Raw genomic sequence first — 12,284 nt, 5'->3', positions numbered from 1 at the left:
GCTATTTGGTGACTAGTTATCTCCTCTTCTAAGTATGGTACAAAGGTCATCTTGGTGTCTAACCCAATGCTTTCAAGGTCAAACAAGTCAATAAAGATGTTTCCAATATCATAGTGACAAAAGTAGGATTCTCAATTCTGTCAAGGCAAATTATCTCAACATTACTTTATTTATGGAAATTTTTCTTACGTATCTGTTGAAATCTAAATGATGCATATAAAATACTGGAATATCAATATGGAATTAATAAGAAGTGCTATAACATACAACATATCAAACAAATTAATGCAACTATTGAAATATTTTTTCTTTTAATGTTTTGAGGTGATCCAAGACATCATCCATTAGACTACTTGGTTTTCCTTATACAGTTTTCACTACATTTGCAGTATTCAGTACAACAAATGTATTTTTTGGCACTTGCATCTTGCAGTTTTGCATGTTGCACAGTTATATGTCAGCAGTAATTCATCAGGAACAGAATGGAGACATTTGTCCAGAAAAAGGGCTCCACTTGGGTCTTCATACCACCCAAAACCTTTCAGATTTTACATGCTTCTATAGGCATCATGCAGGATAAAGCATTCATGTGTCACAAAGAAGTATCTTCTGAGATGTTCATTTTGAAGAGAGAAAGAAGTGGGGGGAAGCTGTAGGGCAGGGGATGAGGGCCCCAGTATAGGGGCATGGGGGGACTGAGAGAATGCAGAGCTGGGGTTGGAGCCCTGAGTTGGCAAGGGCACAGAGTCTTACGTAGGTAGGGGCTGGGAGCCCTAATGGATTAAAGGAAATCCTAGTGTGAGGGCACAGTGACTGCAAGCTCCAGTTGGGAGTGAGAGTCCCATGTGAGACTCTGGAGTGTGGGTCACAATGTCAAGGACCGGGCATAGAGGCCAGGTGTTAGGCCATGGATGCTATCTGCAAGGCATGGAACATGGTATAGGGAAGGTTGGAGCCATTTTGCAATCTGAATAACTCAAACACATACCATTTCCATGGTACTTTTGTAAACACACTTTCACTTCATTATTCCTTATTATGTCACCACCCGCCAAATCATTTACTAGATCTCTGACTTCAGAAGTTTGAAACCATAACCATCTATCAACATAGGCACCACAATTTAATTTGCTTTCTCAAAAGCTGATCCTTAAGAGAGGGGTTTTTTTGGGTAACAGACTGCTTAAGAGTGTTGTCATATTTCTTCAAAGATACATTTCCAGGCATACTTTGTAATAAAATACATCTGCTTCAAACACTTGGGATTCTGCTTCTAGATCTGAAGCTCAAGAGAAGCCATCATCCTGCAGATAAAGAGCAGCTGCCAGAAATTTGGAAGCCCTTTTTGTTTCACAGATGCAGAACTTATTTCTCATTATGTTATGGATGGCCTTCACTAGACTATTTTTCAATGTTTGTTTCTTACAACACTGGTTATTTACATGGTACACAAATTCAGTACAGGCAGTCTCTGACTTACGACACAATTGGTTCCTGAAAATTGTGCCTTAAGTCAAAACGTTGCAATTCAGAACTGATTTTCCCAAAGGAAGCAATGTTATAAATGGGAGATTGGTTCCTAAACCAAGACCCAAGACCCTATTTTCACCAAAAATAACCCAGAATTTTGTACTCAATCAATTACTGATGAGTAACATAGCTACATTCATGTATTTATATTGTAAATAGGTATCATATTAATTTAGAAGGGCTTCTTTGAGGTGACTTTGCTGGACTTTTTCAAGGGCTCTTGGCTGGAGTCTTCTCAAGAGTCTTGGCTTCAGGTTTTTCTGAAGTCTTGCTGGCTTTCTTAAAGAAAGTGTCCAAGGAAGTTTGTACAGATGTTCTCCAGAGAAATGGGTGGTGCAGAAGACTTGTCCACTGGTATAGCGTGGCATCAGCTCAAGTGTTGTAAAGTCGAAACTGACATCAGAAAGTTGAAACAAGTTGTCAATTTATAAATGTTGTAAGTGTGAAATGTTGTAACTCAAAATGTTGTAAGTCAAGGACTGCCTGTATCAGTCTACACTTATCTCAGTCTTTTTATGACAATATCATTCCTAATCTCTGATGCTTCCATGATTCGTTTTCATCCATTTGACGTTGTAGTAATTTTTTTATCATTTTTACCCTGACAGAAAATACACTTGCTTAAATCAACATGACAATTTTCTCATGACTTCCTAGGAATTGTAATTCTCCCCACATGATCTGCCACATTCTGTATTTCAATCTGAAAAACAGAAAACAAAAACAGTTACTTGTGATTTTGGTTGCAAACATAATTACTCAGGAAAACATTAAAGCCATTAAACTACAGTTAATACAGTAATAGTAACTGGTCATTAAAATAATACACAGCAAACAAAAGAGTACACAATAAATCGAGCAGTCCAAAAACTTATATGTATTTATTTAGTAAAATAAGACAATAGCAAACTCACACATATGACAAACTCAATAATTATTTTGGAAGAGCAATATATAGTATCAATTTGTTTCTGTTACCTTTCTGTTGACCTTTGAAAACATTGGGTTAGACATCAAGATTTCCTTTGTGCCATACTTAGAAAAGGAGATACCGGTCACCAAAAAGCGATTGTCACCATGTTCAAAGATGGCAGCCTCCCACATTCCACGCACCAAATAGTGAAATCTACTGAAGTTTTTTTTTTTATCCTTTCACATGTGTTTTTTTAAGTACAGGTGGTTACCTTAGTCCATTTTGACTTTTCTATAGGGGTCTATGCCAGGAACTGAACTATAAAGTCTTCTACATAAGCTAAATTCACCATTCAAAAGCTTTGAATAAAGGCTGAAACCATGCCTCCCTCCCTCACTAGAAGGGAAAGAATACACTGCATATTTTTAAGCAAAGCCTACCAGTTTCACTAACATAAAATCTATAAAGATTCCTAAGGATGTTCCCATCCTAAATTTTATTTCTTCCTTACAAATCTGCCAGATTCTGTTATTATTTTCCCCATACATAAATCCAGATAAATTCCATTGACTTTCTATGCATAATTTACTCAAGGTAGTGTAGGTGTTGTATGATAATAAATTATATTCTTATTGATGTACCAAATGTAAATGTGTTATTTCTACTGCTGCCTCCATTTTATTTTTATATCTTTCCAGTAGGGCTCCCTGTGAATATGCACCAGATACCTAAAAATCTCAATCCCTGTCTCAAGAAGCAGAGCTCCAACTCAGGAAATCATGTGTCATTTGCTCAGGGCTCACATTTTTACTCTGTATACTGTCCTCCAGCTGGCCTGGATCATAAGACATATATATTTCATTTTATTAATATAACTAGCCCTACATCATCAGGGATTGAGAAGTGTGAATTCTGGATGAATACTTTTAAGACTAGAAAGAACAGATGAAACCTTTTTTTGCCAGTGTAAGGTAGATTGAGTAACGTCTGGGAAAACTAAACTTCAATGCACTTGAGAAAACAGCAACCAGACATTGTCAAGCCAATTTAAATAACCGTTTTTGTCTATGGTATATTTTAACCATAAGAGGAACTGACACTTTATCCATTGCCAAAACCTTTATAAAATATTATTCTAAAATACATAAAACAATTCTACCTCAGTAGAATTAAACAAAGGGACATTTATAATGATAAAAGCTATAGTTTTCAAAATAACTTACGTATGTTTGGATTCAGTATCAGAGAACCATGAACTCTTTCAACTGGATATATGAAAAAGCCTGCAATGAAGGAAGGTTATTTGTTATTTGTTTACACCTTTTCCCTTTAGAAAAATATAAGAAAGCTCCTGTGCTTTTCTTATCCTTGCACTTCCAATTTGTTCCTTAAAATTGTGGGTGTCTGAAATCCACTCAGTCTTCAGAGGGAACTATAGATTGTTGGAAACTATCAGTAGCTCATGGTGAGGCATCACATACCATTGTTAATGGGTATCTTGCGGGGGACAAAAGCCCCTAGTGATGCCTCTTCTCACTTCACACTCATTTTGTCTTGGCATGAAACCACTAGACATGGCTCCCCACCATCTTGCTTCTGCTCTCTGCTGTTCTCTATCTGCTCATTGGAGTTCCATCAAGGTTAAACTCATACCATGCAGTGGAATATCTATCTACCTGATCTTGAAACTGCTGAAATCATTGTGAGCTTTGCCACTGGTTTCAGTAGGTGCTAGATCAGACCCTTAATATAGATAAGCATCAGGTTTTAATATGTCTTATTCAACATGCATAAAAGTTCTTTTACATTATTCTACCAATGCTCTGGTCATGGTATAAATTAAGATCTAGTGCCATATTACATGAATGGAATTTGCCAAACAATCACAGCCAGCTACACATATTTTTTCTCCGTAAATGCTAACAGACTTTGTTGCACCTTACACTGTGAGTCGCACAAATGTTGATCAGTGTTAGTTTGAAGCAGTGACACCATTAGTCTAGAAACCTTCTCTTACTGTTCCCCATCTGCACAGCTGTGACTTGCCAGCGTACTAGGAGCTGTAGCTGAAAGTTGCCACTAGAGAGCTGGTGAGCCAAGACAGGCTTCTATCCCCACTGTATGGGCAGAGATGAGAGAGATCCTGGCAGACTGGAAGATTTCAACTTGGGTGTCAACTGTGGAGGATGGTCGGAGTGGGCAAAATGGCAGATATGGTCAGCAGCTGGACTCCATTTCCCAACAGCCTCTGCTCACATTGCTGTGGCTGGTTTTCATGGAGACCCCAGTAGCAGCAGCACCATGACAGTGTAGGGCCAGTGTTTCCATGGAGACCAGCCCCAGCAGCACTGGCAGGGTGCGCAGCTTGGTGGGGAACTGCTCCAGGGCCAGGCTGGGATCTTGCAGTGGTGACAGCATGGTCCAGCACTGAGGCACAGCTGCAATCCATTGACTGCAGATGCCAGGCACCTCCTCTCCCCCTCCCAGATCCAGCGCATGCAGACAGCAGATCTCTGCTCTTCGCCATCTCTGGTCCATGCTGTCACTGCTGCCAGATCCCAGCCCTGGGCCTGAAGAAGCTCCCTACCCAGTCATGTGGCCTGTCAGCTCTCCTGGGGCTGATCTCCATGGAAACCCTGGTCCTGCGCTGCCATTGGCACTGCCACTAATGGGGTCTCCATGGAAACCAGCCACAGCAATGTGAGCAGGGGCTGCTGGAAAATGGAGTCAGCCACAGAGTCAGCCACAGACCCTATCTGGCTTGCTGGCTAGACTTTGCCCACCCTGGCTTAATGGAACAGGAGCTGGGTAGTGCAGAGAGATAATTCTGCCCTAGAGTGGTGTAACTTTGATTGACATAACAAGCACTTAAAATCACTTTAAGATGTTAATGTAAGGACAATCCAGGGGTTAAGAGCTCTAGGAGTTGCCCAAAGTTACCACATCACAAGGCCCAAACAGCCTGAAAGATTTTTTTAAAAGGTGCATAAAAGATCAGCCAGAAGTTATGGTGTGAAACCTCATCATGACTCATATCCTGAGCTGTATCTAATGCTGACACCATTACCAGCAAATCAATATAATCAAAATTGCTGTCCTGAAGTATGTTATTTGTCAGTGTTAACAAGAGAAATAATAGTAGTGTTAAAAAAAAGCTAAGTCAAAGGTTTTTTCAAATGCTGCTTCTAGCTGTAGGGTTGGGCCACAGTGTACAGGAATGTGTACCTATAACAAAGAAAAAGGGGATTATTGCAAACACATCGCACTGAATCAAAGTCTCAACATTATTTCTCTTCCTAATTTCTTTGCTCCTTCCTTTTGGATTTTTACTTTTTTAACGTCTAATGTCATTCTTTCTAATTTTCCTTGTTATTTGAAACAGTGAAGTATATTAGGACAAGAGAAGGGCTGAAGGGAAAAATAGTCTCCTATGAGCTGTTAGTCACTTTGAATACCCATCATTAGTGACACGAATGTTATTGGTGCATCTCCTCCTCTCTGTATTTAATGCATGGACTTGAAATATACGTTCTTATAAGCAGAGTTGTTGAATAAATGCCAAAATCAGGAAGAACAAATGGCTCAACCTGAGTTGGCAAACTGCAGAATTTTGATCTAAATCTCAGACATTTTGGGACTGTCCATCTAAGTCCATTTCCAAGACTGCTGGCCTAGCACAAGTGCAGCCGGCACAGATGCCATGTCTGTAAATGTTGCAAATGTGGAAGTGATGCCAAATAGATAGTAATCAAAAGCAACTCAAAAGAGGAGACTACACGTGGATTTGAGGTCACTACCTCAAAAACCAGAGATTCAGGAGACCCAACTTTGATTCTCATTTTCTGGCCTGAGGTTGAGCAGGCTAATGACTCTCTCTGGCTGAGTTCCCTGACTGGAAAATAAGATCATTTCTTTTCTTTCTCCTACAGTTTTTCTCCCTTTCTCAATTACACGCAGCTTGCAGTAGGGGACTGACTCATTAGCTGTTTGTATAGTGTCTAGCACAGTATGACCCTAATCTCTTTCAGGAGTTCAAGATGTAATAAATTATTATTATTAACAAGGACCAGAGAAATGGGTTCTGATGATGGAAGCTCCAAAGCAGAAAAACCTTGATTTCTGGTCACTACATGGATTTATACCAGCTGAGTAGATTGTACACAAAGCAATCAGGTACTATCAGGCATTGATCCTGAATTCCTATATAAACTGGCAGTCCTGTCAAACATTCTATCACTCAATGTCTTGTTTTCATCCACCTTTAATATTTGTCAGATGGCATTATTTTCCAAAATGTTTTCACATAATTCCATTACAAGAAGACTGAAAAGAGACATTTATAAAAACAAAATACTATGCAGCACTTACAGAATAGACTAGCATAGTAAAGCTGGTTGTTCTCTGCCAGCTCTCTCCACTCAGCCAATTCTCTCCTTCTTGTATTTCATAGAGTCACATTATTATATTGCAGTAGCATTATAGGTAGAGCTGGTAGTGCCACTTATAATCAAAAGCTGTCTTATACTTTCCAGTATAAGATCCTGCTTTCAGCTGCTTATAGCTTTTCCAAACTTCAACAGTTGGGGCTGAATGTTTTCAAGTCATGAGTCTGCCTCAGGCTTTTTTTTTTGTTTAAGTTCAGCTAAAATTAATCTAAATTTTCTGATAACAAAACTGTGGAAAATGATGTGGTTTCCCTGCATTAAACAACATTCTTGTTGTTTTTACTGATCATAACTCTTGCTAAGAAGCTCTAGCACCTCCATTTTAAAGAGCAAGAACTTGATTTTGTCAGGTGGACCAGGTGCCATGCCATTAAGTGCTAACAAAACCTCATGAAGATAAATGGATGTCTCAGAATATGAACAAAATAATGGACAAATGTTTAAAACTTTACCTTTAAATTTGCTCTGAAAATTTTGCAACACAAAGAGAAAAACAATAATGCTGAACTACAGCCTTGCCACATGCATTAAGAAATTGTATATGTGTGACCAAGAGATGCTACCAAGGTCAATCTATAAAGATTTTGAGCCAGTATAGGCAATATCTCATATTCAGCTAAATCCTCAACAGAGGTGTGCTTTCCACTCTCAGTGTATTTATAAAAAGGAACGTACAAGCTTCTTAACTGAGATGTTTGCTGGGTTCATCTACACAAGATGTTTACTGTGGTTGCCTAATTAGCTCCACAGTAAAGTCTCAGTGTCTATACGTGAGGCCCTATTAGGCCACAGTATAACTCCAACATAGGTTAGTAGTAGCTAACACAATAATAGTACTAGCTATTATTCTATGGCAGCATTCCTTAATGCACAGCAACATGTGTAGATGTTGGTGGGGCTGGCTGGGGCATGAGGGTGCTTCATTGTGGGGACTTTATGAGGGCTAGCCCTGCACTGGAGCATTCTCATGCCCCAGCCATCCCCTCTGCAGCACGTTGAGCCAGGCAGGAGCAGCCCCTGGTTAGCAGGCTGACCCCCCTGGCTCCCTTGAGAGTCAGGGCTTCTCCAACCCAGCTCAACAGGCTGTGGTCCTGGGCACACGTGTAAACATGGCACCTGGGAGCAATAAAGTGGCACAATATGCACTGGAGTTTATTGCATCACACTAATTCATGTATAGACGCACCCACACGCTCATATTTCTGAAGCACCCTCAACAAGTTCATCTCAGTTCTGCCCGTTCTTCTTATTTCAATCAAATTACCAACACCAAGTACAAAACAGGAGACTAGAAGAAGATAAATAAAACAGGCAATCCTCTACCCCAACTCTGCTTCTGCAACAGTGAGACTTCAAAATTATCAGTGAGGAGACCTCTGTGAAAGCTTTGCACAGGATTAATTTGTTCTTAAACCAGTTTTAAGTAAATATGTAATAACTGTTGTAATTTAAAGTACTAACAATCTCTCCTTTTAAACACATAATCCTATAGCAGACATATAAGATAACATTGGTAAACAGAAAGAGAGAAAAAAATTTGAAAAATCCTTTAATTTGCCTATTTCTGTACCACTGCAGAAAGAGAGTGGGTGGGTTAAAAAGAAACACTGTTATTTCAAATTAGTCATTCTTTTAAAGTAGTTTTAAATAGCTTTAGATAGCTAGTTTTCTTTCTCTACCTTCCTAGAATTTAGTTAAGATAACTTCCCTTTGATAGATAAAATGGCACTCAACAACCCTTAAAAGTAATTTCCTTGTCCTTCTATAAACTCTTCAGTTACCTATGATAAAATACCATGATACACTAAAACTGTACTTACCAATGGACTGGGAATAATATGCTTTGACTTTATCTTATTTAGAAAATAGTGTACCTACCACCCAGGCAGACCAACTGTTGAGGCATAATCTCTGTTGAAAGCTTTCCAAAAAGATGCACACAGGAAGGGATAGTTACAAAAGTATATGCTGTTTGCTATTTGCTTGTGTCCCGTTTTGGTTTATTCTTTCTTTCCATCGCTTTAGTCATAAAATATTCATAAGTAATATTCTTGAGTATTTTGCTTCTCTTTAGTTAAGGCAAAATAAGAACCCCAGGTGAGTAAATTATTGAAGGTCATCTCTCTGAAATAGCATTGAGAGAGACAATTTGTAAGATGTAGCCTACCCTTTCTTGTTTCTCTAGGTTGAATTGCTACCCAACACCTTAAAACACCCCTTCAACCCAAAACTAAATGAAGCAAGGTTCTGGAAAAAATACTAAATTTTGGCATTTCCCAACTTTTGACCCTTCATTTTGAAATATAAAGTTATTTCTCTCCGTGGCTAGCTTTATCTTTTAAAAGCAGTCTGTCCTGTAGCAGGCCTTCTCAGTAATGTCTAATGAATGAACACAAAAAACTCATAATTTGCTTTATAACATTGCAGCAATAGTTGCCTGGATTTGGAAATAGCAAAGCATAAAATAAAAATGAAATAAGTGGGAGGACATCCATTTTGACTGATCAGTTCCTACAAATTAGGTTTCCTTCTCTTGGCTACTAGACAGCAGTTTGCACATGTCCTTGGACTGTCCTGAGATTTTGGAGCAAGATCAGAAATTGAAGCTAGATAAGCAGAAGGAACAGCTGGAGTTTTGGAAGCAGATTTGTCACATTGTTCTTGTATAGGGTAACATGCTGAGTTATCAGTTAACTGCTCTCACCTGGTGTGAATCTTTAATGGGAGGTCATGGGAAAGATAGATTTAAGTATTGATCTAAACTGGAAAGAAGCAGGTTCTGGCTATGACCAAGTTAAACAGGCAGGGTTGTAAAAAATAATATAGTCATCTTTTGTTCATTTAATCCTGAGGCACAGTCATGTCTTTGTACACCTGAAACTGGGAGACAGCAGAATCATCCAGACATGTGGAAAACTATAAACTTCTGTTCCAGGTGTATTCATATGTGAAAATGATAGTTTGTTTCTAGCAATAACTGACTTTTATTCTCAAGGACAATCTAAGGAAACAACTAAAAGGTTTTACTCTCTTTTTTAAACCAGAAGCAACTCAAGGCACGACTTCACTGTCCTCTACCACATCCTGAGACACATTATGTTTGTTCCACATGTGCCGCCTCATGCACTGTACATAGCATAGCTTGCTTAGAGCATTTATCTCTGCCTCTCAGAAAGGCACTGTGCAGCACTATCTTGATGGCTAGAAAATGATATTTAGAGATTTGCTTTTAGGAATTGGCTTGTAGGTAGAGTAAATATTGCATTAGAACAATGGTCCAGGAGAATGGCAAGGGTTAACTGGTTTCTAAAAGTCTGTTTGTGACAAAGTTTCACATTCTCAACTTTTTAGCAGACACTGTGTCCAAAACTGTCAACAAGCAGGTACATACATTCTGGGAAATTAAAAACATACTATGGAAAGGTCAGGGGTACCTGCTTTGAGGAGGGCCCCAACCAGAGAGATCCATTTGGCCATTACAGCCCAGCTGTGCTCCAGAGGGATCTCCCAATTCACTCCAGCAGAGCTTTATCAGCTTGGTGGGTGAACTGAATTGGTTTAATTACGCCGCCGGGAGCCATTTCTGGGGTGGGGTGCTGGCGAGAAGAAGTAAAAGAGAGGAAGAGGGGTCAGCAGTGAGGGAAACCCCACCTGCTGGCCAGGACTGAAGTCCCTGGGAATAGGGCAACAGACCTATTGGGTCTTCAGAGCTCGGAGGAGCTCAGAAAAAAAGAGAGAGAGAGAGAGAGAGAGAGAGAGAGGAAACCCCAGCTCCACATTAATTGATTGTGGCTGTTGCTCAATTAAACCAGTGGGATAGTGATTAGCGGGAAAAGGAAAAAAAAAAAAAGAATCACTCGATTGCTGGAGTCATGATCGAGAGCCCTAGAACATAAATAGGGAAGGAGAGAAGCCCCAGAGATCCTGAACTGTGGGCAGAGAGAAGGAGAGAGAGAAGAAGCTGTCAGGATTTTTGAGATTTTGTTTTATTTTTTTTCCTTTTTATTTTGTCTGGCTGCACCTTCCATCTGGATAAGTGGCAGTCAGCTTTGGGCCAGGGAAACCACCATCCTCCCAAATTTAATCAAATCATCGAAGTCATGGCAGGAGAGATAGTGGAGAAGAATTCTGACCCAATTTGGCTGATTGACGCCCACCCTGGTACAAGCAAGGCAAGTGGATGTCATCACAATGCAGGGCCCTGCATCTGTATCTTGTGATACCCTGACACATACATACAGTGTTCCATAACAAGAGATAGGCATTGGCATTAGGTCATAGTGATTGACTGCAAAGCCTCTGGGATTTCTGGTTTTGGTGAAAAGACCAAATTAGGAGGCCAGGAATGCCCAAATTAAGACACTGATAAATGACCAAATTAAGATGTCTGCATGTGATATGTTTGAGAAACAAATGGATATGTTGACAGTATGGAATGTGGGCAGTATGACAACCACAGGGAAACCAGTCAATGGTACCCAGAAATGAAGAGCGATCAGGGGAAAAAGAATTCAAAGAGGGACTTACAGAGCAGCAAAGGAATCCTTTGAATCCTTACATAATGTTTAAGTCAAACTATCAGGCCTATGTTTACCTAGGTTGCTTTTTTTCCTTTTTTTTTTTTTTTTTTTTTTTTTTTTTTTTTTTTTAAATAAAAATGGTCCCCAAGCTTACTGTTTGCCAGTCCCAGGAAAGTGAAGTGGAAGGGAAGTATAGGAGACACCTTCCACATGAATTCCATTTCAAATGCTAGTTCTTTGAATATTTTGAGATAGAATTTATTTAGGTCCTCTGCCAGTAGCTATTTAAGTTTTGCTTGTAATTCAGATGTAGTAATTCCCAGTATCATATTCTCATTTCTATTTGCTACTTCACTCTTATTATTCTCCTTTATATACTGAAACAGATCCTCAGTTGTATTTCTCTTCCATTCCATTCTTGTGGTCACATATTGATTTTACCTTCCTTGTTTATTGCCCAGTCATGTTTTCCATAATCTGTGGCTTCTCACTGTTTAGCCTCACCCCACCTCCACCTCTGGCTCACACGCTCAAATCCTGTTTAAATGCCACCATGGCTCTCAGCTCCATTTCCATCACTCTTACTTCTCCTTTGTTAGCTCCATCAAGTTATACTTCCTGCATAAATAGGTCTTCTTGGAAGGATATATAACCAACATCCACATCTCATCATCCTCATTTCCTCTGCCCAGTGGTGGCCTGGGCAAGCTGTTACACTCAAAAAATCACCCCAGGCATAGATCCCACAAAGAGAGCATTCCACATCAAACATACCAATTCTCTGACTTTGTGGGTAATAGGGACTGTTCCTGCCCCACCAAGGTTAGCCCCACTCAAGACTCCTTTGCTTGCTGCCCTTTCTATTAGTGACACCAG

The 12,284-nt window shown here is 39.6% G+C and overlaps 1 long non-coding RNA gene across 1 annotated transcript in view; it reads right to left on the bottom strand.

Annotated features, from left to right (window-relative positions):
• Nucleotides 1-294: 294 nt before the first annotated feature.
• Nucleotides 295-12,284, bottom strand: part of LOC109285754 (uncharacterized) — a 64,816-nt gene continuing 52,826 nt past the window's right edge. Inside the window, exons 3-4 of the long non-coding RNA XR_002093581.2 lie at nucleotides 3,667-3,726; nucleotides 295-2,233 (exon numbers count right to left, since the gene is read on the bottom strand). This is a non-coding gene — a long non-coding RNA (uncharacterized LOC109285754). The remainder of the gene's footprint in view (nucleotides 2,234-3,666; nucleotides 3,727-12,284) is intronic.

This window comes from Alligator mississippiensis, chromosome 5 (genome assembly GCF_030867095.1).
Source record: "Alligator mississippiensis isolate rAllMis1 chromosome 5, rAllMis1, whole genome shotgun sequence".
Taxonomy (NCBI): Eukaryota; Metazoa; Chordata; order Crocodylia; family Alligatoridae; genus Alligator; species Alligator mississippiensis.
Note: the sequence above shows the minus strand (reverse complement) of the source record. Positions and strands in the feature narration are given on the sequence as shown.